A 27636-nucleotide genomic window follows, 5' to 3' on the forward strand; every position below is an offset into this window, starting at 1 on the left:
TTACGTAGTCCCTGGATGTACCTAGTGTCAATTTTGGAATTGTTGCCAGTCTTGTAGAAGGGGCCGGTATTTGCAAAAACATCTGCTATTCTTCTGCCAGTTCTTGAGGCCTTGTGGATATTTTCTTGTGTAAAAAAACTTCAGAGGACAAAGCTCAGCAGTTTTCTGTTGTTACATAGTCAATGCAGGCAGAAATTCCTTTGAATTGGTTTAACTTTCTTGCTGTTTCTGGAACCCAAAAATGTCCACGAGCTGGTCTAAAGGGATGCAAACAAGCATAGGTGTGTTAAGCCACTCTTGTTTCAAAGACAGAAGACAGAAAAATCGTCAAACTTAAAGATTTCACACAACCAAGTAGGCCAACACCAATAGTTCTCATAAACACGCTATGCCCACCAACCCTACGCGGGCATCCAACATGGCTGTAAAAGACATCGACTAATCCAATATTATTTCTTCATCTCTGCTGTTATTTTGGTTTCTAGCCTGGCCCAAAATCTCTTGATTTTCCTGTCTGCGTCTCTACCATGCTGCATATGAATATATATGGAATATTATGGTATGCAATTATTTATTAGGAGTGTCTGAAGTTTTTCTGACGTGAGTCTACTTTTGGGAAGTTACAGGTTACTGACCTACCAGTAGTTTTTAGAATTTCTCACACCTACCTATTTGTTCAGTTGGGGTACACATGGGTAGAGGACGTCCACCTACTTTTTTCACAGGATGAACACAGTCCACCCTGCCAAGACGTTGGGCCCCACTGATATATGCTGAACTTTCCCGGTGTGATTTTCCAACACTGGGGCACATTCAGTAGTGCCTGCATGTTGACTGCTTTCCTTTTACAGCGCAACATGCAAGCCATAGGGGACTTTGTTATTTTAAATTGGTAGCTGGGGCCAAAACAAAGGCCAAAGTCAAAGGCCGAAGTTAAGGGGCCATCAGTCCTTTTTTTATTCTAGCCTCCCTGGAAGCTCTCTGGAGCCTCACACCTAGATGCAAATGCAATGAAAGGGAAACAAAGGCACACAGCTTGTTATTACTTCATGGGTACTTAAGAGAGGCATGCTTTTGACTTTTTTTCAGTCTTTGTTTATAAGAGATATGCATCCACTGTAAGAATGTCAGGTGTGCTGGTCTGATCCAAATCCAGGGTGTCGGAGCGCTTTACATCACATGTACCCATTATACAGTGAGAATAAATCATATGTGTGTGAAAATCAATGTACAGAATGTGTTATATAAGACAGTGAGTGTTACAAGGTGGATGAGTCACATGTCCTTCACAGCCCACTGTGCTGTTAGAAATATTACAATTCATGAATTGCAAGTAACAAAAAGATCTCTGTTTTAAAAGCAGTAACCCACTTACCCATCTACATAAAATAAAAATCTGTCATCTGCATGTTACATGTTGTTCTTTGCAGGAGCCATATTAACCCTCTATGCTACTTGGATTCAAAACTGGGACCAGCAGAAACAGAGTTCTGTCCAGCAAGTGCATTAACCTCCAGAGTTACTTTACCATTATTGTTATTACCGGAGATTAACTGGGCACGTAAAGGTCTGTAGAGTAGGTGACAACCCCATAAGATATTTTAAAATGCAGTCTTTGTAACCAATTAAGCACAACAGATTTGCTGCCACCTTTCATCTCGTGTTAAATCTCAGAATTCGCTCAAATGTACTTATGATAGACCTGCTAAAATATGTGTGAGATGCTAAGATGTGATGCCACTTCCTTTGGGGCCATGCGTTGTTAGGCCACTTCCTGTGATGTCACGTGCTATGATGCAGCATTGTGATGCCATGCGCCATAATGTCACTTGCATACTGCCTAACTTGATTAGTCCCCCCACTTCCTTTTATGGGACTTGTGTCCTGAGGGGATGGGAGAACCTCCAAAGCTTTTTAGCTGTGATTGCATTCTTTGTTTATTTTTTTAACGCAAGTGCTCTGAAAACTTATTGGCACTCTTTTTGAACTTATGTGGGTACGTAATTTAACTTTTCCTGGTAAGTGACTCAACACAAAGAGCACTTGCTCACAAAATACTCTTCAAATCCCAATTTTCACATGAAAGGTTAGCTTCCATTCCATGGAACTTTGCGGCCTTTCAATGTTTGTCATTGTTTTTGGAAGTAAAACCCAAAGTTCCAAGGATAAAACTGCACATTTGCATGTCCCATTATTCAACAAAGCGGTACAATCACCTAATAATTGTGAAGTGTCAATAAACAAAGTGAAGAGATTCACATTGTACTCCAAACTCTAGCTGGCATTCTCTGTATTTATGAGACAGTGAGGCAAGGGACAGGCTGGGGCTATGATCTAAACATGAGGCTCCAGAGTGATGGGAGGGTCTAACTGAATAATCCAGACCCAGACCCAGGCTAGGGGTGTGTGGAACTGTTGAATTATTGTGAGAAGTGTTTCATCTTTTTTAAAATTAAGCGCAATAAGGCAATGTGCGATTTGCCGGATTGTACTACTGAATATTGACACCAACAATATCATAGTATAAGAAAATTGAGGACAGAGCATCTAAGGACTGAGTATCGAAAGGTAAGTGCATATGGGGAAGTATAGATTTATTGGGGCAGATTTACAAGCCCCTTGCACCGCAGGTGCATCGAGTTGCATGACGCACCACTGGTGCAACCAGCTGAGTAAGATTTACAAGCACATGTAAAGCCACCCTGCATGACTTTACCTGTGCTTGTAAATATCGCCCTTTTTATACCGAACACTACATTTTAAGGGGCGTGGCATGAGTGTTCCCATGCAACACCCATGTCCACTGACGCATTTCCAGATTAACGAGGAATCGTAAATCGGTAAATGCGTCAGAATGCTACGCCACCTGTGCAACGAGGAGAAATGTTTTTACTTCTCATTTTTTTCCTCTTTCAATGCACGCTGCATCCTACTGCACATATTGGAACAGGAAATCACCTCAAATTATTGTTTTTGCGTAGGAAGGTGCCCCTTCCTGCACAAAAACAATCTTCCCACGACGCACGCATCTTTGCACCATGGTGTAAGGGTACCTGCACTGGTGCATGGCAGCAGTGTGTGCCCCAGCGCAGAGGGGTACAAAAGGGGGTGGTGCTGGACGGAGCATCTGAACAAATCAAACACTCACAACCAGTCAAGAGATCTGGGTTTAATCCATCACTGTTCTTTAGCCCACTCTGCCACCCCAGTTCAGACATGGCCATATGCAAATCAGTCTGACCCTGTGCCTCATGGGAACAGTCCAGCCCGAACTGCCAAGCGGAGAGGGAAGCACAAAGATGCAACATATTGTTGTAAATATGTTGTATCCCTATGCTTTGAAACTAACGCAGCGCCATGCAGCAAAATGACTTGTGGCACTGCACTGCGTTTGCTTCTTGTAAATCCGCCCCTTATAATTCCTAACTCCATAGATACGTATATGTGGAGTTAGGTATAGAAATCAAGACTTACCTGCCAATATAATATTTTCGATATTTTGTCCTCTGTATTTCGTCCCACCGATACTGTGGGTTCATGCGAGATCCTGACAGGAGAGTTGTTCAAGTCGATCTTGTCTCTCAGCACCCCTCGTTTACTGTTCACGAAAGATGCTTTCTGATCGAAGCAATCGTGTAAGTGGGAAATTTACAGGAATACAAAATTTGTTGATGTCACACGATCTGTCTAACATAATTGAAATTCTGCTGGTCTTAACCCCCACATCCCCGAATCTTCTAACTTTTATTAAAAGCTCTCTCCTCTTCTCGCCTATCCTGCAGTCCCCTGGGCAACCTGATGCTTGGCGTCATGACCTCAGAAGGGTCTCTGCTAACGCACCCAGCCCAAAATCATGCTAAGGGACATTATCTCCTGCATTCGCATCAATATTCAAATTACAGGGACCGATCAGCAGTGATGGGGAATCAATAGAGGGACAATTAAGTTGGCATCTTCCTCAGAATGAGTTTTCTTTCTTAAAGGGGAGGGGTGGCTGCATTACAGACCAACACGTGCACACTAAGCCACATCCTGTGCTGAAGGCCCACAATGCAATGCTGATAATGTTGATTGTTTCATTGCAGAGGGCTTGCAGGGTATCCATATCTCTATCTGGCTCCTGATTAGGACTATATGAGAGAATGGCTTTTAAAGGTCTCTGATTTGCAATGCAAATTCTATTTGGTGGAAATGTTATGAGCTCATTATAATTGGACTAACTCTCCTCCGCGCAGGCACTGCGTCAGCGATAAGAAGAAGACAGGGATGCAGCTCATCTAGGTGATGTGTCATGTATGCATGCACCAGCTGGTATGCAACGTTTACAACAAAATTTTTACAACGCACTACCATTACAACGCAGGTATTACCACGCATACCATTACAACGCATTGCGCTGGGGGGCGCTCTAGGGTAAGTAATAAGTTTAATTTTCTATCCAACACCTTCCCTAGTGTCCACGGGGACTGGAGTTGGAATAGAAAATTATACTTACCACTATCCAGCACCTCTAAGCGCTATGCGTTGTAACGGTATTCATTGTAAATACCGCGTTGTAAAGGTATGCGTGGTAAAAGTATGCGTTGTAACGTCATACATCCGCACCAGCTGTGTGACATGTGTGACGCCTTCATCATCATGTGTGAAAATTCCATCACCATGTGCACCATCTCCCTCACTATAATAAATGCCTCCATCACCATGCACGGTCCAGCACCATGTGCGGCAACTCCAACACCATGCAGGCAATGCCTCCATCACCATGTCCAACGCCATCATCATGCGTGAGACCTCTGTCATCAAGCAGGAAGTACCTCTTTCACAGTTTGTCATGTTATGTGTATTTGTAAAGCACACTATCGTCCGCAAGGGTTTCTTGGCGCTGAGCAGGTGTGTGTGCCTGACTGTGCCTATGGTAGGTCGGTTAGTTAAAAAGCCCGGTCTTCTGTTTCTTGAAAAATTCAAGAAGAGAGGAGGAGACTCTGATGTGCAGCGAGAGGCTTTCTTCTTTCAGGAACGATATAAGAGAACACAATACCAACATCACTGTGTGTGACATGACCATCACGACCATCACTACCTGGGACCCTGCCATCACCAGATGAAATGCCTCCATCACCATGTGCGATACCACCATCACCATCTGCGACACCTTGCTCACTAAGGGGTCCATTAGGATGGCGGGCGGTCTTAGTCTGCCCGCCATCCCATCGGTAATCAGGACCTCCCGCCATAAGGGCTGGGGTCCTGCGGGAGGTATTAGGATGCCTCCGCCACTGCGACGGGCGCATCCTGTATTTTTTAGCTCTCAGCACCGCCCGCCACAATGCTAAAAATGCACTTTTACATTTGCATAAACAAAGCGGCAGGCACCGCGCGGTGCCTGCCGCTTTCTATATGCAAATGTACCCCCTGTGTGCACCCCCCACCTCTCCTTCACTCTGGGGGCCCGCAGGGGGCCCCCAAAGTGAAGACCGCATGCCTTTCTGTGGCGGCATCGCCGCCACGCAAAGGCATCTCCCTAATCCCATTGTAATATGGCTGGCGGTGTCTAATAGACACCGCCACCATATTAATCCTTCTCCGCCGAGGTCACAAGGCGACCGGGGCGGAAAAGCGGTGGACGGTCTTTCCGTCCGCTGAGGTCTCCCCCACCATACTAATATGGCGGGGGGAATTCGAATGCGGATGTCGGGCGGATTGCCCCCGCCAGGCTGGCGGGAGTTTAACTCCCTTTTACACTTTTAATTAAAAATGACACTGTGACCTAAGTAAACAGGTGAACTATACATGATTTGAGTATTGTATAAGCTTGAAAAATCCCGCATCTTTGTCACAGCAAGATAAAATACTCAGTGTGTTGAGGCTGAGGCCACATTTGTATACTGCGGTTTGAGTGGTGGCGGTCTCTTTCCTCTTTTCTCTCCCCCTGGGCTCCCATTATATTGAGGTAATACTACCAGCACCTAGAGTGATATTCCATCACCATATGCAGGAAACAGCATTTACAACACTGTCATTACATCGTGGTACTATTACAATGCGGTCGTTACAACAACTGCGTTGTTAGTACGCGATGCATTTACATCGCAAATCATTACAATGACTTGCACTAGGGGGCACTGAGGTATTGGAAATGAATTCCAACACCTTCCCTACTGTTGCACAAACTGGAGTAGGTATTGTAAATAATACTATTCCTAAGTCCAGCGTGCCCCCTAGTGCAAGTCGTTGTAATGACTTGCGCTGTAAATGCGACGCGTTCTAACAACGCTGTTGTTGTAACAACCGCATTGTTAAAGCAAACGATGTAATGCATTGCGTTGTAATGTACCATATTCCCATATGCAGCATCTCCATCATGGTGTTCAGCACCTCCATCAGCATGCAGACAATGTTGTCATCACCAGGGAATACAAATCTATCGCCATGTATGACACCACCATCATCAGACAGGCATCGCCCCATCACAATGTCTGACACTTCAATCACCATCAGCTACACCATCATCATCATGTGCAACACCTCCCTCCCAATCTGTGGCACCCCCATCCTTATGTGCAACACTTCCCTCACTATGTGTTTCACCTCAATTTGCCAGCAGGCAACACTTTCATCAACATGTGTGGCACTTGCATCACAATGCATCGCACCTTCTTCAACATATGCAACACTTCAATGACCATACAGACAATGCCTCTATCGCCATTTATGACACCAACATCACCATGTAGGCAACGCCCTGGTCACCATGTGTGGTATTTCTAGCACCATGCAGTGAAAGCTTCCATCTCCATGTGCAACAGCTCCATCACCATACGTGGCACATTCATCAAAAAGTGTGACACTTCCATTACCATGAATGGAAAGTCTCCGTTAGCATTTGGGACACCTCTATCACCATGTGTGGCACCTCCATCACCTTGTGCGATACCTCTATCACCATGCGTGATACCTCCATCAACATGAGGACAACAACTCCTTCCCTATTTATAACATCTCCATGAGAATGTGCAGTACCTCCCTTGCCACATGCAATGCTTCCACCTACATGCAGGTAACACCCACATCACTAGGTGTGACACTTCAATCACCCTACACAACGTCTCCATCACCAGGTTCAACACTTTTAGCACCGTGTGCAATACCACGCTCTCCATTCAGGCAATGCCTTCTTCACCAATCTGCAACACTTCCATCACCATCTACCACACCTCCTTCACCATATGGCACCTCCATAATCAGGTGAACTACCTCCATCACTACACAGGCAAATACTTCATCATCATGTGCAAGATTTCCATCACCATGTGTAACACCTTAATCACCATGCAGGCAATGCTTCCATCACAATGTGTGACAAAGCTATCACTAACTGCCACACCACATTCAGTATCCTCAACACCATCATCAGCATTCGCGGGACACCTCCAGGCATCAACATGTTCGACACCTCTCTCACTGTGTGTGACATATCCATCCCCATGCAGGTAACATCTCCATCATGATGTGTGACACCTCATCACCATGTACAGTTTCCCTCTCACCATGGTCAACACTACCATTACTTTGCAGCCAATGCCTTCAGAACCATAAGTAACACTTCCATCGCTATATGCGACACTACCATCACTATCCAGCAACACCTCCATCACTTTGTGCAGCATCTCCATGTGTGACACCATTATCTCCTTGTGCAGTACCTCCATCCCCATGTGTGACACCTCCATCACCTTGAGTGACACCTCCATTGTAATGCTGGCAAATTATTTAAACAGAACAGATCATGCCTTCTTTGATCTTGGTGGGACAGCCTCACTTCTTCATTCACGTCACCCCTAAATCTGCTCACACCTGAGAGAGGACAAGGATTAGTGCCATTGCAAGGACCCTCAAACCACTTCCCTGCCATATAATGACCTCCAGTGAGTAAAATAACAACACATTTCTTAATGTACTGAAGGTTGGTGGCTGTCCTGCCCCTCAAGGCCACCACTGATAAAAAGAGTAAATAAGACTGTTGTAGGAGCACAGACATCTCTGATTGCATTGGGGTCCTATCATCTCTTACTACTAGAGTTGAAACCACTGAAAGAAAACATTTTCCTCTCATTATGAAGATTCAATTGTCCTTTCTGCCTTTGTCCATCTCAAGCTTCATCTCTCTCTGTCTCTGTCGACTCTCTTTCTCACTAGATCACTTTTTATCCCTCTCAATCTTTAGCTCTTATTCGACATCACTTGCTCTGTGTATCTCTCTCCCTCTCTCACCATCCTTTTCACTCTCAGTCTCTGCCTCTTGCTCTCTTTCTCGACCTCTTTTTCTCCCTGTGTCTTTGCTCTCTCACTCTCATTCTCTTTCGGTTTCCACTCAGGTGTTCTCTCTCTATATCGTTAGCTCTCTCTGGTCTTCATACCCTGCCTTTAGTTCTCCCTCTTTCTAACCTTAACTCTCTCTCCTGCACAGTCTCGACCTGTTTCTCTTCTCTTCCTCCTTCACCCTTTGTTTCTCTTGGGCACTTTCTCTATTTTATTCCATTTCATCTTTCTCAGTCTCTCTCCTTCATTCTCAAACTTTCTCCCTTTGTATATTACTATACCCCTCTCTCTCTTTCTCTTAATCTCTATTTCCATAGGCTAAATAGCTATGGAAACCCAACCACCCTCTCAGCCACTAAAGGGTATCTTCCAGATACACTGTGCTGATATGACGGAAATTGTGTTTGGATTTTTTTTTTGCTTTGCCTGTTGGTTTTTCTCCTTTTTTTGCTACTGGGGTGTCTTTAGCATGGTTGGGATGCTCAAGTGGCTGAAGTTGTGGTGTTATCCTGTTTGTTTTTTGCAACTGTATAAAGCCATCATTGTCCTAGATCCCTGGAAGTCATATTATGTCCTGATGTCACTCCTATATAACTTGATGCAGGTCACCTGACATGACTTTGACCGCAGACTGCATTAGATTCCTCACATGGTGCGTGTGAGGGTTAAACAATCCTCAAAAGCACAAGACAGGTACTTGCTTCTCTGGACTGCACCACGTGCAGGTAGCATCAATACATGAAACACACCTTACGTGGACCATGGAAAGTATATGGGCCAGATTGGCAGGAGTACGGGTGGATTCATCTCATTCATCATACTCCAAGGGAGTCCTCCTGCTAATTAAAAAGGGAGTCCCATTCACACTCACACACTCTGAAACTGATGATCAGGGATGCTACATATTAGTGCAGGGCAGTTTGTGTGGCACTGCAGGAACTATAATCAATTCATATGGCCCTAACATAGATAACATTGAGTATTATATTTGGCTTTGGTGCCGGCTGCACACCTTGAAATCTACCCCAGGTTGGGCCGATCTGCTTCGACAGACTGGCAAGGCAAACGCTCATCCCAGGTTCTAAGAGACATTATGGAAGACTATGGGCTTATAGATATATGGAGAGCCGTACAGCCAGAGAAGGCACATGCATTTCATCAGTACACAAAACGTGGTCTAGATTAGATTCTAGCTGGTGTCGACGGAGGTGAGCACTTGGTCAACGGTTGTATCTCTTTTGCCCAAGACACTCTCAGACCATGCACCAGTATTATTAGAGATGGCAATCCCCACCCACTTGCCCACACAATATCAGTGAAGACTTCAGTCCACGTCCTTACTGGACCCTGTATTCCAAGGGGGTATATATACGGTGATCACTCACTACTTCGTGGAAAACAAAGGCTCTGTAGGAGGAACTGACATACTGTGGGAAGCATTCAAACTTTTCAGAGGAGTGTGTATTGGGTTATAGGTGGGAGTATTGCGACCACCACCCTGCTGGACAACCTCTCCAACCTCGGACTCAAGCAACTGGTGACCACCCCCACCCACTACGCCGGACACACACTCGACCCGATCTTCTCCTCCAGCAAGGACATCGCCTTCAGCCACGCCACGGGACTCCACTGGACGGACCACAGCTGCGTCCACTTCAGCTTCAGTAGGACCACGCTCCACCATCACCAGCAACAGGTTCCCCGCAGAAGCTGGAACAAGATCACCGCAGACCAGCTCGCTACCTCCCTGAGCAAGAATCCTCCCACCAGCACAACGAACCCCAGCCAAGCGGCCACCAACCTCACGAAATGGATCAGCGACTGCGCAGACGACCTCGCCCCTCTGAAGACCCCACCGAGCAGACCCGGCAGCAAGAAAGCACCATGGTTTAACGACGAACTCAAGAGCTCCAAGAAGAACTGCAGAGCACTCGAGAAAACCTGGCGCAGAGACCCAACACCGGACAACATGACTGCCCTCAAGCTCGCCACCCGAAAACACCACCAACTGATCCACGCCACCAAGAAACCCGCATTCAAGGAACGACTAGACAACAACGCACACAACAGCAAAGAACTCTTCAACATCGTGAAAGAGCTCTCCAACCCCAACGCCGGAAACAACGACATCACCCCTTCGCAAGACCTCTGCAACACCCTCGCCTCCTACTTCCACAACAAGATCGCGGACATACACAACAGCTTCACCACTCAACCGACGCACGCCACGATCGAACCACCCCCCCCCCACAACCACCCTCCGCACCTGGACCCCGATCAGCACCGAAGACACCGTCAACACAATGAACTCCATCCACTCCGGATCCCCGACAGACCCCTGCCCTCACCACGTCTTCAACAAGGCCGACGCTGTCATCGCACCCCACCTGCAGGACATCATCAACACCTCCTTCAACACCGCTACCTTCCCGGAGAGCTGGAAGCACGCCAAACTCAGCGCCCTACTTAAGAAGCCATCAGCCGACCCCACCGACCTCAAGAACTACCGCCCCATCTCGCTGCTTCCGTTTCCAGCAAAAGTCATCGAGAAGACCGTCAACAAGCAACTGGCCGCCTTCCTCGAGACAACGGCTCCCTCGACCTCTCGCAGTCTGGCTACCGGGCCAACCACAGCACCGAGACCGCCCTGATCGCAGCCACCGATGACATCCGAGCCCTGCTCGACAACGGAGAAACAGCGGCCCTCATCCTCTGGACCTCTCCGCGGCCTTCGACACTGTCTGCCACCGTACCCTAGTACAGCGCCTCAGCAACGTCGGAATCCAGGAGAAGGCACTGGAGTGGATCATCTCCTTCCTCGCCGGAAGGACACAGAGAGTCCGCCTCCCCCCGTTCAGATCAGAGGCCACCGAAGTCATCTGCGGCGTTCCTCAAGGCTCCTCGCTCAGCCCAACACTCTTCAACGTCTACATGAGCCCCCTCGCAGCCATCGCACGCCAGCACAACCTCAACATCATCTCCTACGCCGACGACACCCAGCTGATCCTCTCCCTCACCAAAGACCCCGCCAGAGCCAACCTACACGAAGGGATGACAGACGTTGCCAAGTGGATGATGAACAGTCGCCTGAAACTGAACTCGGACAAGACGGAAGTCCTCATCCTGGGATCTGCACCCTCTGCCTGGGAAGACTCCTGGTGGCCCCCCGCCCTGGGCAGCGCACCCAAACCCACAGACCAGGCACGCAACCTGGGCTTCATCCTGGACTCATCCCTCTCCATGACCAGACAAGTCAACGCCGTCTCCTCGTCGTGCTTCAACATCCTGCGCATGCTACGTAAGATCTTCCGATGGATCCCCACCGAGACCAGAAAGACGGTCACCCAGGCCCTCGTCACCAGCCGTCTGGACTACCGCAACTCCCTCTATGCCGGAACCACCGCCAAACTCCAGAAGAGACTCCAGCGGATCCAGAACACCTCAGCACGACTCATCCTGGACATCCCCCGCCGCAGCCACATCTCCGGACACCTGAGAGACCTGCACTGGCTCCCGGTCAACAAGAGAATCACCTTCCGTCTCCTCACCCACGCACACAAAGCCCTACACAACCAAGGCCCAGGATACCTCAACAGCCGCCTCAACTTCTACGCTCCCACACGCCAGCTCCGATCGACCAGCCACGCCCTCGCCGCCGTCCCCCGCATCCGAAGAGCCACCACAGGAGGAAGGTCCTTCTCCTACCTGGCCGCCAAGACTTGGAACTCCCTTCCGACCCACCTCCGCCTGACCCAAGACCACCTCGCCTTCAGGAAGCAGCTCAAGACCTGGCTGTTCGAGCAGTAGCGGACCCCCCCCCAGCGCCTTGAGACCCTCCGGGTGAGTAGTGCGCTATATAAATGCTATGATTGATTGATTGATTGATTGCTTGCAGACTCTAGAGAACACACTGAGAACCCAGGAAAGACAATATGAGACACAACCGAATCCTAGCACCTTGGCAGACATTAGAGTGTAGATTACTGAATACAATGATACTGCTGCACAAGAGGTGAGAGTCTGGTCCAGACGGTGATCATATTGAGAGGGAGGGCGACTTGGCTGTAGCTTGGCTGCAAAAATAAAAGAACCAAGGGCACACACACATATCGCATTGTTAAAACCTAACAAAGCCCCCGAACAATGTAAGTCATACTTATTTAACATAGATGCCAAAATTCTGGTGAAATTATAGCTGCAATGCTCCAGCCACTACTCACTGCGCTAGTACTACTATTTGACCAATCTGTTTTTATTCCCACTCCACTTCACACAACTTGCATACTCGGTTTGCAGTTCTGCACCAATTGGGCCCATCAATCAAGGCAGCGCAAGTACTATTAGACGCCGTAAAGGCATTCAACTCTATACAGTGGGACTGCATGTCCACGGTACTCCACCGCATGGGAATGCCATTGTCTTTTCCGCCATGAATACATTTGTTGTATACAGATCCATTTGCGAGGGGCACATTAATGGTAACATATTTGGCTTACTAATGTTCTGCAAGGGAATGCGGTAGGGATGTCCAGTGTCGCTGATATTATTTGCCATTGCACTAGAGCATTTGGCATGCGTAACACAGCGAAGACATAAAGACGCAGCACTGAGATTTTGCCAATGCCCTCTTGCCATCTCCCTATATGCAGACGACATGGTACTCTATGTCTGTGACCAGATACACAACTAGCACTCCTCAGTCATGAATAAATTAGATTGGAGTGATATTCTGGATTGAGTATCAACTGGAACAAGTCAACCATATTTCCCCCAACACAATGCACTGAGCCTCTTGCACTCGACTTCCCTCTAGAGTGCTGTGCGGAGCCCGCAAAGTATCTAGGTGTACGGGTGCACAGGGACCCGGAAATAGTTATCAGGCAGAACTATGGCAAGGGGGTTTCAAAGTTGGAAGATCAGGTGACCCGATGAACATATCTGCCCCTGTTAATGCTGATAGAATGCCAGTCAAAAAAATAGTTCAATTGCCTAGGTTTTTATATATGTTCATCAACATTCCTATCATTTTGACAAAGGGATTTTTCAGGACCCTAAAATCCTCGATGATAACATTGGTCTGTGCAGGAAAACAGCCTAGAATTAGCTTGAATACCCTCACTTGACCTTATGAGCAGGGTAGGGTCTGTTTCCCAGATATATACCTAAATTACGTGTGTGCACAGGCAAAATTAGCCCATTACTGTTACTTCCCCTCACCATATCCAATGGATCAAGCAAAATAATGTGATGATGCGCATCCTATACCTCTGAGGGCCATTCTCTCATATGAGCGGGCAGATGTCACGCAAATGGAAATCAACACCATACACAGGGGGAACAACGTTTACAAAGCAACTTTTACAACGCACTTCCATTACAACGAAACTTTTACAACACAACATCCATTACAACGCATGTCATTACAACGCAACCATTACAACGCATGACACTACAACGCATACCATTACAACACATACCACTACAACGCATACCATTACAACGCATAGTACCCCTACACTATCCAACACTTACCCTACTGTTGCACCCCCTGGAGTTAGAATAGTAATTTTTACCCCTACACTATCCAACAACTACCCTACTGTTGCACCCCCTGGAGTTAGAATAGTAATTTTTACCCCTACACTATCCAACACCTACCCTACTGTTGCACCCCCCTGGAGTTAGAATAGTAATTTATACCCCTATACTATCCAATACTTACCAATTATGCATTGTAATGGTATGCGTTGTAATGGTATGCGTTGTAAAGGTAGTATGCGTTGCAATGGAATGCGTTGTAATGGTAGTTTATGGAAATTCGTTGTAATGGAATGCGTTGTAATGGATGTTGCATTGTAAAAAATGTGTTGTAATGGCATGCGTTGTAAAAGTATGCGTTGTAACGGCATACAACCTACACAGTGCCATGAGGGCCTGGCTTGCTCGGAGTGATCAGGCGGGTAAGTCACCTCTATTTGAACCAGCACTGCCGCTACTATATCACCCCGCCATCTCGGTAACCCAGGAACCCAAGGAGCTTTCCATTCTTACAGAGGTGAGGCTGAGGACAATGGGATCAATAGAAGCCTTCTAACAAACACAACGCCGTACCCCGTTGCTGGTATTCACCTACCATCGGCTTAGAGAAGATATGAAAGCACTATAGCCCCGGGACACTCTTTGACTAGCTGTGTGCTTTATACATTTTTGTGATTGATATCTTCAGGCCTAATGGCTGCACAGGTCATTCTGTTTATGAACCAAGCTTACCACCATGTCTGCATTGTCCCTCATTTGTGAACCTAGGATCAACATTCCTAATGACTGTAAATTACCATCAGAATTAGGTGTTTTGCTGCTGAAAGCACAAGAAATATCAATGTGAAATCCAAGGGAAAGCATGCAAGAATTGACATTGTAAGAGTGACCCCAAAAGATATTTCTGCAAAAACATGCAGTCCCCGTTATCTATCCATCCCCCATAATTTCCGGGACCCCGGTAATGGTAATTCCAGACAGGGGACATGACAGTAATTTTAATGGGTCATTCGTAATGAGAACCAATGTGTATAAGCCCCAATGGTTTTACAGCATACTTTGTAGAAAGCACCTAGCAAACAAGCATAACAATACAATGTATAGAAGAGCATGTGCACAGACAGATGGGGAGGTTAATTGTATCTGCCAGCTGAGAGCTGCAAACCCACCTCCTAATTGACTTGCCTTTGTAATTAGAGTCAAGTTCACAGGAGAGCCCCTTGTAAAAACAGCAAAGCTGTGATTCATGCAAATTGAAATTATAAGTGAATATTTTAGAGGTGCTGTTTTATTCGTTAAAGTGCTTAGGGGCACATGCATCAACGGTAATTGCATTCGCAAACGGTGCGAATTGCAATTTTCGGCTGTTTGCGAATGCAATTATGAAAATTGGAATGCATCATGTATTTCGCAATTTTAGGAATCGCAATCATGTTGCGATTTCTAAAATTGCGATTGCATTTAAGAAATCGCAATTTCAGATTTCTTAAATGCAATGCATGATCATTTTTAAATTGCGATTTAGCTGTTTGGAAGTGCTAAATTAGCATGAGTTTGAACCTCATGCTAATTTACCGAAAATCTCCAAACATGCACAAAAATGCATTTTTGAAAGTTGCATCTTACACACACACATGTCCTTGGGAAATGTGTGTGTGTAAATTGCACTTAAGTTTAATTTCAGGGGTGCAGGGAGGGGTTCTTTGGACCCCCCCCTGCACCCTTGAAATTGCATTTTCAATTTGCGATTCGCAAATTGAAAATCGCAAATTGTAAATGCCTTCCCATTGATTCCTATGGGCCTCTTGGCCCATAGGAATCAATGGGAAGGGTTTTCCTTAATTGCGATTCGCAAATTGTGAATTGCAATTAAGGAAAAATAAGAAATCGCTAAAAAAAATGCAAATTATTCATGCATTGCCGTTTGCGAATTCTTAATTGCGATTCCCTAATTTTCACAATTAAGGATTCGCAAACGGCAAGATTGATGCATGTGCCCCATGGATTCAGCTCGAATCTGGTCGAGGTCCAAAAGGGCCTAATGTCTCATCTTTTTAGAGGCCATCAAGAAATCAAAAAAATATGTATTCTTCTGAGCTCCATATTCTTCCCACAGATAATGATGACTCTTGTCTCCAGATATCACTGGATTTCGCAGTTGCTTTCAATACTGTGGGTCACCTCTCCAACAGGCGCCAGAATTTTCCCCTGAGGAAGGGACCCCGGAGTCCCGAAATGCATTGGGCTTTTTGTCATCAACATGATAATTTGTTAATGCTATGTCTACAATTTTTGTTTGCATACATACATTTGGAATGTACAAAATAATATTGTGTTGGTTATTTTGTTAGCACAATGTTTTGAAAATAAACATCAAACAAAAGTACATGTATTGATGTAAGTTACATGAATTATGGTAAAATAACAATTCTTTAACAAGACAAATGTGTTAATTTGTTTATAATTGATTACATTCATTTGAAAACCGTTTTGAAATAGAATAAGGTACAGAACTATTGTACTACAGGTACAGTTCTCACAGCATCCTGGTTGTTCATCCTGTTAGACCTCACCTCACCATCATCCATGCACTGAAATTTTGAATTTATCGGGAAACATCCTTCCCTGTTTACATGGATAATGCATTTGCCAGCATTCCAGATCACCTTTGGAGTTCCCCATGGTTCTATCTTGTTCACTGTGTCATTTGAGCTCTACATTGAGCCCCCTTTGGTTCTGCTCAAAGATAACAACATCAGAACTCACCAATATTCTCATGACCCATAACTGTATTTGAAAATGTCCTCTGCTTCAGACATCCAACACCTCAAACACTGTGCACACTGCATCTACACCTGGATGTCCAGCAGCTACCTTAATCCACCACATAGATTCAATGTTGTTTTCTAAGAACAACAAGCCGCAACTGGTCCAAAAAAGGCACAGTGGAATGAACCTGGACAAAGTCAAACCCAGACGGGGAATTAATGCCCTGTGGGTGGAGTGGCAGACGCATGACGGAACCACGCCATCATGAGCACATGCCGCCCGTGGCTCATGACGGGTTGATTCCGTCATAAGCAGGCAAGGGGTTGAGGAGCACAGCACCAAGAAAACTAAGATTGCTGGCACCAAATGTCTCTTGTAAAGAAAGTGAAGCCATTCCTCCCGGAGAGTGCCTTCAAAATTGCTATTCAAGCCCTTGCGCGCTCACATCTGGATGGTGGCAATGTCCTGCCACACAGATTTCCACCCACCACACTGGCCCCTCTTATGGCCATCCTACATGCAGTAGCGCACCTCAACAAGGGCCTGAAGAAATGTAGCCACATCGCCTCTACCGTGAGAGAACGTCACTTGCTGCCTTCACCATCCAGCTCCATCTTCACAATCAGCTGCATTATCTACAAAATAGTCACAAGCAGGACCTCTCCCCATCTGTCTGACAAGCCCTCCATCTCAAGTACTTCTGGGCACACTGGCAGATAAGACACCATATGAATGGGACAAAGAAGTGCAAAAATATCAAGGTAACAGGTCTTTTTCATCTATAAACCCAGGATCTACAACAACATCACCAGCACGTCTCCAATACAAGTGCCCCAACACTGCCCCAATTTGGGAAACAGCTGAAGACACACCTCTTTAAAGAGCAGTTCATCATGAGGCAACTAAAAGTCCACTTTGATCTTAGAAAACAGATACCCCTCCAATCATATGTTCACTTTGCCTTGCCTGGTACCCTGTACGCTGTTTTGCTGACTTTTGCCTAGGTTTGTGCTATATAAATACCCCAAATTCCCCTACCTAGCAGACCAACATAGACGTACACTTGTACAAACCCTGGTAATCAGCAGGTTAGATTACTGTAATGGACTACTTATATCAGCCAACGAAGAACAATTAGGGAGGCTACAAGTGGTACAAAATACAGCTGCTAGATTGATCCTAAATGTTCCTGCCAGGACTCCTTCTCGTCCTCTACTAAATAAACTCCACTGGCTCCCCATTCGTCTGAGAGTGAAATTCAAGATTTGTTGTACCATCCACAAATGCTTGTTTGGCACTGGACCCAGATATCTGGCGGAAGTTTTTAAGCCTTACCAACCAGGTAGCTCTCTAAGATCAAAACATCAGGCTCTACTCTCGATCCCCAGAGTTAGAAAAGAGAGACAAGGAGGTAGAGCCCTATCCTTCAAGGGCCCTACTATCTGGAATTCCCTACCACTCACCCTCAGACTAAATTCTAATTTACCTGCATTTAGGAAATGTCTAAAGACCTTTTTATTTTCCACTCAATAACTCCCCTCTGCTAATCACCTACTTTTGCATTTCACTGTCCATGGTCTTGGTCTTCAGAACGAACAAAGCGCGGAGATATCTCTTCGGAGATCGAATTCCTGCGCTATAAAAGAACCTAAAATAAATAAAATAAAAATAAATACATACATGCATAGGACCCAGGGACTAGAGCCCCCAGAGGTAAGCTTCCATTTATCAAATATAATAAAATCTGACTTTCTGGTATTCAGATTTGTCAGTTGTGGGGAGAGGATGTAGCCCTACAGCTAGAGCGGTCAACCTCGAAGCAGGGGAACTGGGTTCGAGTCTCGGCAACGATGCTCAACACCCTGTGATTCTGGACAAATCATTTAATCTCCCCGTGCCTAACAAAACAAAATGTGTCCATCTGTAACGAAACTGGTGCTCATGTAAAGCGCTCTGATACCTGATATCTTCGGGTCTAGTTTGTGCTACATAAAATTCTAAAAAATCTTTCTATGATAAATTGCCCCTATTATGTATTTCAAAGGAATAACTAGTGAATTTTGGAGTTTCCCACATAACAATCCATGTCACTATAAGTATGGCACTCTTTTTCCTTTTAAGTTCTAGCAGATGTGACCAGCAGAAATTTAACAAAGGATACAAAACACCACAATACCTGGCTGTAGTACATGCCGCACAACTCGGAATTCCGACCCCTATACCACCAGGGATTTGCTAGGGATTGGAAATCTCCGTCCACTTATAACTGGAGTGTAAGTGTACTTTTGTGCTGCTCTGTTACTTGTGAAGTGCTTAGTTGCCCATATCACCACTACCAGATATAATAATTAATAGTAAAAATACATCCAAATTATTTTTTTATGTACTTGCATTTATTTAATTAATTTATAGAGTGCACTATCGCTAAAGGTATCGCCAAAGCAGCATTCAAAAACAATTATCATAGCCATAAACATACAGAATAGACTATTACACATCAAGAGTAGCACAAAAGGCTTCAACAGTTCACAGTAGACAGAGAGCCTGATTTGGAGTTTGGCGGTTGGTTTACTCTTTCACAAATGTCATGGATAACACATTTTCTTTAATACAAGTGCCACAGGTTATAATGTACTTGTAATAAGGCGGACAGTATATTTTTTCGCTTGTGATGGACTGACTTGTCTGCTAAGCAGCCAGAGATAAAGAGCATCCCATGGTTGGATCCCAGGGCTCTGAAAGATCTCCCTCTATGGCTGTTTTCTGAAACTAAGGAATCTTAATCCAGACTTTCAATCCAGGGCTAAAAAAAATGTGGGAGCATAGGAAGTAAAGAAGAGCACCTTGAAGTGGATCACATACTTGACCAGAATCCAGCACAGATTCTGAAACATGATCAAATTTTTGCAAGCCAAAAACCAGATGGACAGCCATGAACATGTCGTAGTTTCCTTAATTACCTTCCAAGATGGCTGAGGTACACACTATTACCATAGTCCAGTCATGACTGGACTAAAGTTCCCACTACCAAAGCACAATACACCTAATAAATGGTATGATTTTATCAGGGTGTACAGGAGAAGAAAGTTTCTTAACAAGGCACAGAAGAGAGACACCAGGGGGCAGATTAACAAGCCTCTTGTGCCTCATTTGATTCACTTTTCCGATGTTAAAAGTGACGCAAAAGTGGCGCAAGGGGCTTGTAAATCTGCCCCCAGGTGCCTACAGAGGTATCAAATGCATGATCAAGAGTTACTGATTGCCCCAAAAATACTCCTGCTGCTCAGTCTCTGAACCTGCACCCGAAAGAGAGTGCTCAATTTCGAAAAATATTCTTCTTTCTTACGAGAACATTTGAATTAGTAAGGTGCTCCGCGTAGGTACATTTCTCTCTAAATATACTATTCCCCTGTAGAATTAATAACTAGGGTAATATATGGCATGGGTAGTGTAGTTAGAGGGACCTGGTCCTCCTGATGAATGTTAAGGACTAGGTTTTGGCCCTTTGTATATGACTGAAATATGTTGACCCATTGACCCACTAGGGTGAGTGATATGACTTCCTTTGCTTTGGTGTTTTAATCTTGCTAGGTAGAGAATGCAATAAAACTGATCTGGTCTACCAGATGCCAATTTTAACATTTTTGTATGTTTGTTAGGTCCCTTTAATCATGGAGTAGCATTAGAGAATTAGTAGATCACCTCGTTCACCAAACGTTTACTGTCAGGGGTCATATTGCCAAGATAGAAGGGACAAACCTCTTGGACTAGATTGAGCACCATGGTTTTAGTCCTGCTGCTTGTACATTTAAGAAGCTATCTGATGATCAGGAGACAATGGCAGACAAGCAATTCTATAACTGTCTGAAATTGCCAGAGCAGGATTGATCAAATTTTGGAGCAGGTGTGCAAAATTGACATAGGACAACACCTTGAAATTGCAAATCATCTCTCACAGATGCTAGCTGTTAAAAGAAAAATGGGTGACAAGGCTACTGACCTCTGAAGAACTTCCCTTCAGATGGTAATTTCGCCAGATCTAGCTAGGAATAATTCTAAAGAAATGTTCTCGATTGTCCAGAGCTTTATGACCCCTCGCGCTGAATCCATTACTTTTGACTCATATATTGCTTGGTTTGAGCACTGTCTAATTTCTTTGTTGACAAAATCTGTTCCATCCAGGCATCTTTTTCACTAGGCAACAATGCATTGACCAGGCCCCTGTCCCATGAGGTGCTGCATACTGAATTGCCATCTTTGACGGCTTTCTCACCCATTGATCTTCCGGAGTCATTGAGAGTTCTTAAGACCTTAAAATCAGGCTCTCCGACCAATCCCTGTGCTGCCAGACTCTTGGCCTCGGTTGCAGAGATAGTGAACCCTGAAGCTAACAGACTGATTAATCTGTCTCTTCAGGAGGCCTATGTTCCTGTTGCTTGGAAACAGGCTAAGATTCTACCACTTCTTAAACAAACGTTGCTGGATCCACTGATTCCAGTCGATTATCTCCCTATCTCCCTTCTCCCTGCTATGGCGAAAGCCTGTGAGAAGGTGGTCAGTAAACAACTGACTGACTATGTTGAAGGCGCAGGTCTACTTCACCCAGCTCAATCCAGTTTTAGAGCCTCCTACAGCACTCAGTCTGCCTTGGTGGAAGTCGCAGAGGCTATTCGAGAGTGTCTGGATTTGGGAGGTAGGGCTGCTCTCATCTTGTTGGACCTCTCGGCAGCATTTGATACTGTCCCCCATTCCTTGTTGCTTACCCGCATTGCGGCTATGGGGATTGTCAGTGCTGCCTTGAGCTGGCTGAAATCTTTTTTAGAAGGGCGTACTCAACAGGTGTGGCGTCCCACATTCTCCTCATCATCTCAGGAGGTGTTAACGGGGGTGGCTCAGGGGTCTTACCGGAGCCCCTTCTTTTGAATCTTTATGTCACCCCTCTGATTTATTTGGCTGAAGACCTGGGTGCCAACATTATAACATATGCTGATGAAACCCTGCTCCTGTTTACCTGGGGTAAATCAGAGTGTTCTCCTTCTCTAACCAGACAGTGTCTTTCTGATGTATTTCAATGGCTTTCCTCAGCACAACTCAAATGCAATGAGGGTAAGTCAGAAATTCTCCTATTTGAGACTTTCCCCCTCAGTTCAGAGACACGGTATGGCCAGTAGACTCTCCTATTCCTGCTCGACGGGGATACCCGCCAAAAATCTTGGAGGCTGGTTTGAGGAGAACCTTACCTTTTCCACCCAGATAAAGAAGTTAGTGGGGAATTACTTTGGACTACTCTAAACCCTGCAGAAATTCCTCCCGCTTCTTCCCAGAGCTGCTAAGGAAACAGTAAATTGGGCTCTGACTCTTTCCGGATCTACGCAAATACCTTATAGGTCGGCCTTCCGAGTTATCGTCTCAATAACTTACAGGTTGTCCAGAATGCCACTGCACGTCTTGTCCTTAATATTCTAATGAGGACCAGCGACAGACAGCATTTGCGTTCCCTCCACTGGTTGCCTGGGATGTATGACGTTACAACGCATACTTTTACAACGCCTACCTTTACATCGTAAGTTTTACAACGCATACCATTACAACGCATAATGCTTTTGGGCGCTGGATAGTGAATAGTTTAATTTACTATTCCAACTCCAGTCCCCGTGGATAGTAGGGAAGGTGTTGGATAGTAAATTAAACCTATTCCCTATCCTAGAGCGCCCCCCAGCGCAATGTGTTGTAATAGTTTGCATTGTAAAAGTTGCGTTGTAATGGTAGTTCGTTGTAAAAGTTTTGTTGTAAAGGTTGTATACCGTTGCCTGTGGCCCAACAAGTTAAGTTTAGAGCCCTGACCTTGGCCCATCGGGCTCTGTTTGCCTGCAGCCCCACTTATCTTCGGAAGCATTTTTGGTTTCACACTTACACCAGACATCTCCGGTCTTCCTCCCAACTCTTGGCCCATGAACCCCGCCTCCGGCTTTCAAGAGTGGGAGGCTTTTCTCTTACTGTTAGAGCTTCCACCGCTTGGAATGCACTTCCACTCGCTCTCCGTAGTATTCAAGACTTCTGCTCATTCAAGGAAAAACTGAAGACTCATTTGTTTGCATAAATTCACCACACCTCTCCTCTCGCTGGCTTGCGCAGGGACACTCTTCGGAGTAGCTATGCGCTATAAGATTATATACCATAACAGGATGGAATGGATTTGAAGCCAAGACTTGTGAACAACTGTACAGAAAATCCTAAAACCAATGAACAGCTTTAATGGCCACACCAATTCTCCCAGGTGATTGATAAAGATCGCACTAAAGGCCACTGACAAGTCTAAAATGAACTGGCAAGTGGGTCTTTGAAGCAATCCCATCCCTCACACAAACATGGCTTCAGCGCCACTGCTTTGCCTGAGAAAAGATGCGCTCCGTGAGTCTGTGGTAAGATTGACCCTGGATCCATTCTACCAATTCCTATCAAGACACGGCTAGCCGCCTCTGGTACAAACCATATTTCCAAATATTTTGTCACTCTTTGATTCGCTATCCCTGACTCTCAATGCCTCATCCAAGATTCTTTACACTCTAATATTCTCAAACACAGCTCACTAAACTCGCCAATCAAAATGTGTTTAACTCACGTACTCTACATGGCTGTCCACTCAACCATCCCACTACGGCTTCTTCTGCTCTGTGATCTCTAGCCTGGACCTTCCAAACCTCTCCTAAGGAATATTGATCTTTAGACATAGCTAATACAGCTGCACCCGCTGGCTCGCACTAGCAAATGTTCTCTTAACCATTCCTTATTCAGACCACTCCAGTCTCATTCAAGAACTTTTACACTCTGAGATTCCAAGTCACGGCTAGTAGTTAAATTGTGAAAAAATAAGTGCCGGGGCTCTCTTCAGGAGGCAGCTTGTCCCAGTCAATTTCTCCTGTTAGGGCCACCTAAAACAAACAACTACTAACTATAAAAGCGGGGAGAAGATGTGATGTAATGGCCAGAGCTGCCGACTTAAGAGCTGGGGAACCAGGTTTGCGTCTCAGTATTGGCTCAACGTCTTGTGATTCTGGGCAAATCACTTAACTGGTGCTCATGAACGGCGCTGATGTTGATGATTAAGTGCCGGAGCTCAGCGCTGGAAACCACCGGCTCAAATTAAGCACTGGTCACAGCCCACTCAACTCTCCAACCAAGACTTGTTTCATTGATTTATTCTGAAGCATGGCTCATGTAACTACTCCTGAAGGGTTTTTTATGCTCTATGATATGGACCGTAGTCTTTCCAATGCCCTCCCAAGGCTAGTTCCAGTTTAGAAAAATCTATTATAGCCCTGCCCCCACAAGACCTTCACCAACAACTGCTCCACCCTACTGTTACCTGCAAATAGGACTGCAACCTGACCAGTTCTTTACCAGTCTGGCCTGTATTTTTATGTCCATACCACAAAAGAAAATTGGGGGAAGCAGTGTAATCTGGTATTTTTCCCTATTGAAGTATAAACTTAAATTAGCAAAAACTTGAAGAAATTAGTTAAAAAGTATTAGCACGTTGTTACATTGTTCCTTAATGGTTATTAAAGCAAACAGAGTTATAATTGCCATGTTACAAAAAAATATTGAGATACAATTGTTCTACCAGATCTTGTCAGTTCCAAAATAGTAAAACGTAAATTAATAGCTGTGTTAATGGAGATGGAAACCCAACGCCCAAAGAGATTTCACCAGTTCCTGTGTTTAGCACTGCCAAAGAACCTTACCCACCAGTGGCTTCACTTTTACTTTCTGTAGCTCGGAGGAAGCAGGGGGTGATCCAGACCTGGAAGAAGCAAGGAAGGAAGCGAGGAAAGTTGATAACGAGAAGGAAAGAAGAAATAAGACATGAAGGGAGGACTCAGACAAGAAAGAACAACAACAAAAACGTGAAAAGGAGAGAATTAGGAAAGATTCAGCACATTTGAGAAAAGAATAAAAGGAGTGTGAAAGATATAAAAGCAAAGGATATAAAGGAATAGCAAAGAAAAAAGAACATATAGATAAAACAGAGAACACAATAAAAAGAGATTGAGAGCAAAGGAAAATAAAGATAAGAACGCGCTGAAGAGATGAATTGGAGGCAGGAGAGGGGAGATGCAAAATAGATTGACGTGAATGTATGAGGTACAGGCTGGAAGCCCACATTCAATGTTATCTGTATGGCACGTATTAGTCTCCAGTATCGTTAATTCAAGCTCAAACCAGTGTGGAAACTCCCACAGGGCTGGCTGGGGGGAGAGGGGGGCACAAAACCACAGAACTCAGGCAAAACAACAAAGCTTCGGGCACCAATCTGTCATTTACTTTAAAAATACCAATAACTGCTGGCGGGCGAAAGCTGAGCCCGCCTAGGGATGCCGGGTAAATGAAATCTCATATTTACTCTCCCATCCGGGAGAGAGATCAGCGCGCGTGCTGCTTTCAAGGCATAATTAAAACATTACATATTTCCCAACTCCCAGTCACAGATAATTGCGGCTGAATATCTCAGGCTGCCATCACAGCGGCGCTTTTCAAGAACACATTCATCAGCGGTGGGAGCGCGCGCCGGGATGCGGCAGGCTCCGCGGATCTCTGCGGGACTGAAAGGGGGGGGCGATGTATAAAGGGCTTTGCAGGCGCAAACCCTCTCATTCGGCCAATCATTCAAGAGTACCAGCAGTCAGATTCATCATTGTCCTGTTTTGCGAGTCCTTAATAGCGATTATTAAGGAATCGCTATTAAAGACTCGCAAAACGGGAATCATGTAGAAATTGCAATATTATTTGCGATTTCTACAGCTTCCTTATTTGCGAATAGCAAATTGCTAATCGCAAATAAGAAATGACTCCCCATTCATTTCTATGGGCCTTTAGGCCTTTAGGCCTATAGGAATGAATGGGGAGTCATTCCTTATTTGCGATTAGCAATTTGCTAATCGCAAATAAGGAAGCGATGAAATTAAAATATGTAGACTGATGTTGCGCACACACATGTCCAAACAACTTAGAAAAATGCACTAAAGTGCATTTTTCTAAGTTTTCGCTATTTACCACGAAGTCAGACTTCGTGGTAAATAGAGGCCAAAAATGGCGATTTCGCAATTCTAAATTGGTTCAAGAATTGCATTTAAGGAATCTCAAATAGAGATTCCTTAAATGCAATTCCTCGCAATTTAGCGATTTCGCAATTTGAGATTTTTGCATTTGGGATGATGAATCCCAAATGCAAAAATTGCGTTCGCAAAGGGCCAGATTCTCAGAATCTGGCCCTTTGCGAGCCGTTTTGTGCTTGATGAATCTGGCTGCAACCCCCAGATTCATCAAGAACACATTTTGCTATTCCTTAATAGCGAAAAATACCGAATCGCTATTAAGGAATAGCAAAATGCTATTCATCAAGAAATCACTTACAAAATAGCGATTTCGAATAATTCCTTCATTGCAACTCGCAAATTGCGAGTCGCAATTAAGGAATATCTCCCCATACATTCCTATGGGCCTAGAGTCCCATAGGAATGAATGGGAAGACAATCTCAATTTGCTAATCGCAATTAGCGATTCGCAAATTGAGATTGCAATTCCAAGGGTGCAGGGGTGTCCAGAGGACACCCTGTTGCACCCCTGAAATTGATGTGTACACATATGTTGCGCACACACATGCCCTTAGGGCATGTTTTTGCTATTTACCACGTAGTTAGACTTTGCGGTAAATAGTGGCCCCAGATTGCAAATTCACAATTTTAAAATGGTTCATGAATTGCATTTAAGGAATCTCAAATTGAGATTCCTTAAATGCAATTAATCACAATTTAGCGATTTCTAGAATTGCGATTTTTGCATTTGGGATGATGAATCCCATATGCAAAAATAGCGCTCGCAAAGGGAATTTGGCCCTTTGCGAGCCGATTTCAGTTTGATGAATCTGGCTGTAAGGGCCGTATTGATGGCCAAGTCGCGCAGCGTCACCTTGCTGCGCTGCGTGACTGGGAAAGGGCAGGAATGCGCTGTATTTAAGTCAACACGCGGATTACGAACCTTTTGCCCTGGGCTGGCGTTCTTTTGGCTGCCCAGCACCAATTGAGGCAACCTTGCACCATGATGCAAGGGTGCCTGCGTAGTACAGAGGATTATTTATGTGCAGGAAGGGGTACCTTCAGTGCTTAATTTGAGCCGGTGGTTTCCGGTGGTCGCTACCGGCACTTAATTGTCAGCACCGGTACCGATGACAGTCTCCCACATGTTGGTGCTTTTTTTTAAATTCAGAGATGAGCACAACAACTGTTGTTTATTAATTAAATCTACTTTAAGATTGACTAATACCTGCAGCCAAAACCATTCTTTTACCTTTGGGGTCCTGAAAAAGTCAGAATTGTCACATTTGTAGGAGTGTGACTTATTAGTTATGCTGTTACTGTAATTGACAGCGGCAATGTGCAGTGTACGCGGATGTGGCTTGCTGACTAGAGCCCTGGCACTTATTATTTTACAAATTAGGCACTAGGTACCTTCCTGCACAAAAACAATCCTCTGAGGCTTTTTCTACTTTCTGTGTGTGCTTCAGAATGTAGCTCACATAGAAAGAGGGAAAAACAAGGAGAAATATAGATATTTCTACTTTGTTACGCCTGGGGCCAACGTAGGCAACTTTGCACCATGGTGCATGGGTGCCCGCATAGTAAATAGGATTGTTGTGGTGCATAAAGGGGCATTTTCCTGCACAAAAACATTCCCCTGAGAAATGTTCCACTTTCTATGTGTCCTGCAGCCCACATAGAAAGAGGGAACAATGAGGAGAAATGAATATATTTCTGCTCTTTACGCCTCACCTGGGGAGGCGTAGCATTCTGACGGATGTATGTCATCACAACGTATGCTTTTACTACGCATGCCTTTACAACGCAGGTTTTACAACGCAAGTCGTTACAACGACTTGCGTTGGGGGGCGCTGAATAGTGGAATAGTTTAATTTACTATTCCAACTCCAGTCCCCGTGGATAGTAGGGAAGG

Source organism: Lissotriton helveticus, chromosome 7, assembly GCF_964261635.1.
Source record: "Lissotriton helveticus chromosome 7, aLisHel1.1, whole genome shotgun sequence".
Taxonomy (NCBI): Eukaryota; Metazoa; Chordata; class Amphibia; order Caudata; family Salamandridae; genus Lissotriton; species Lissotriton helveticus.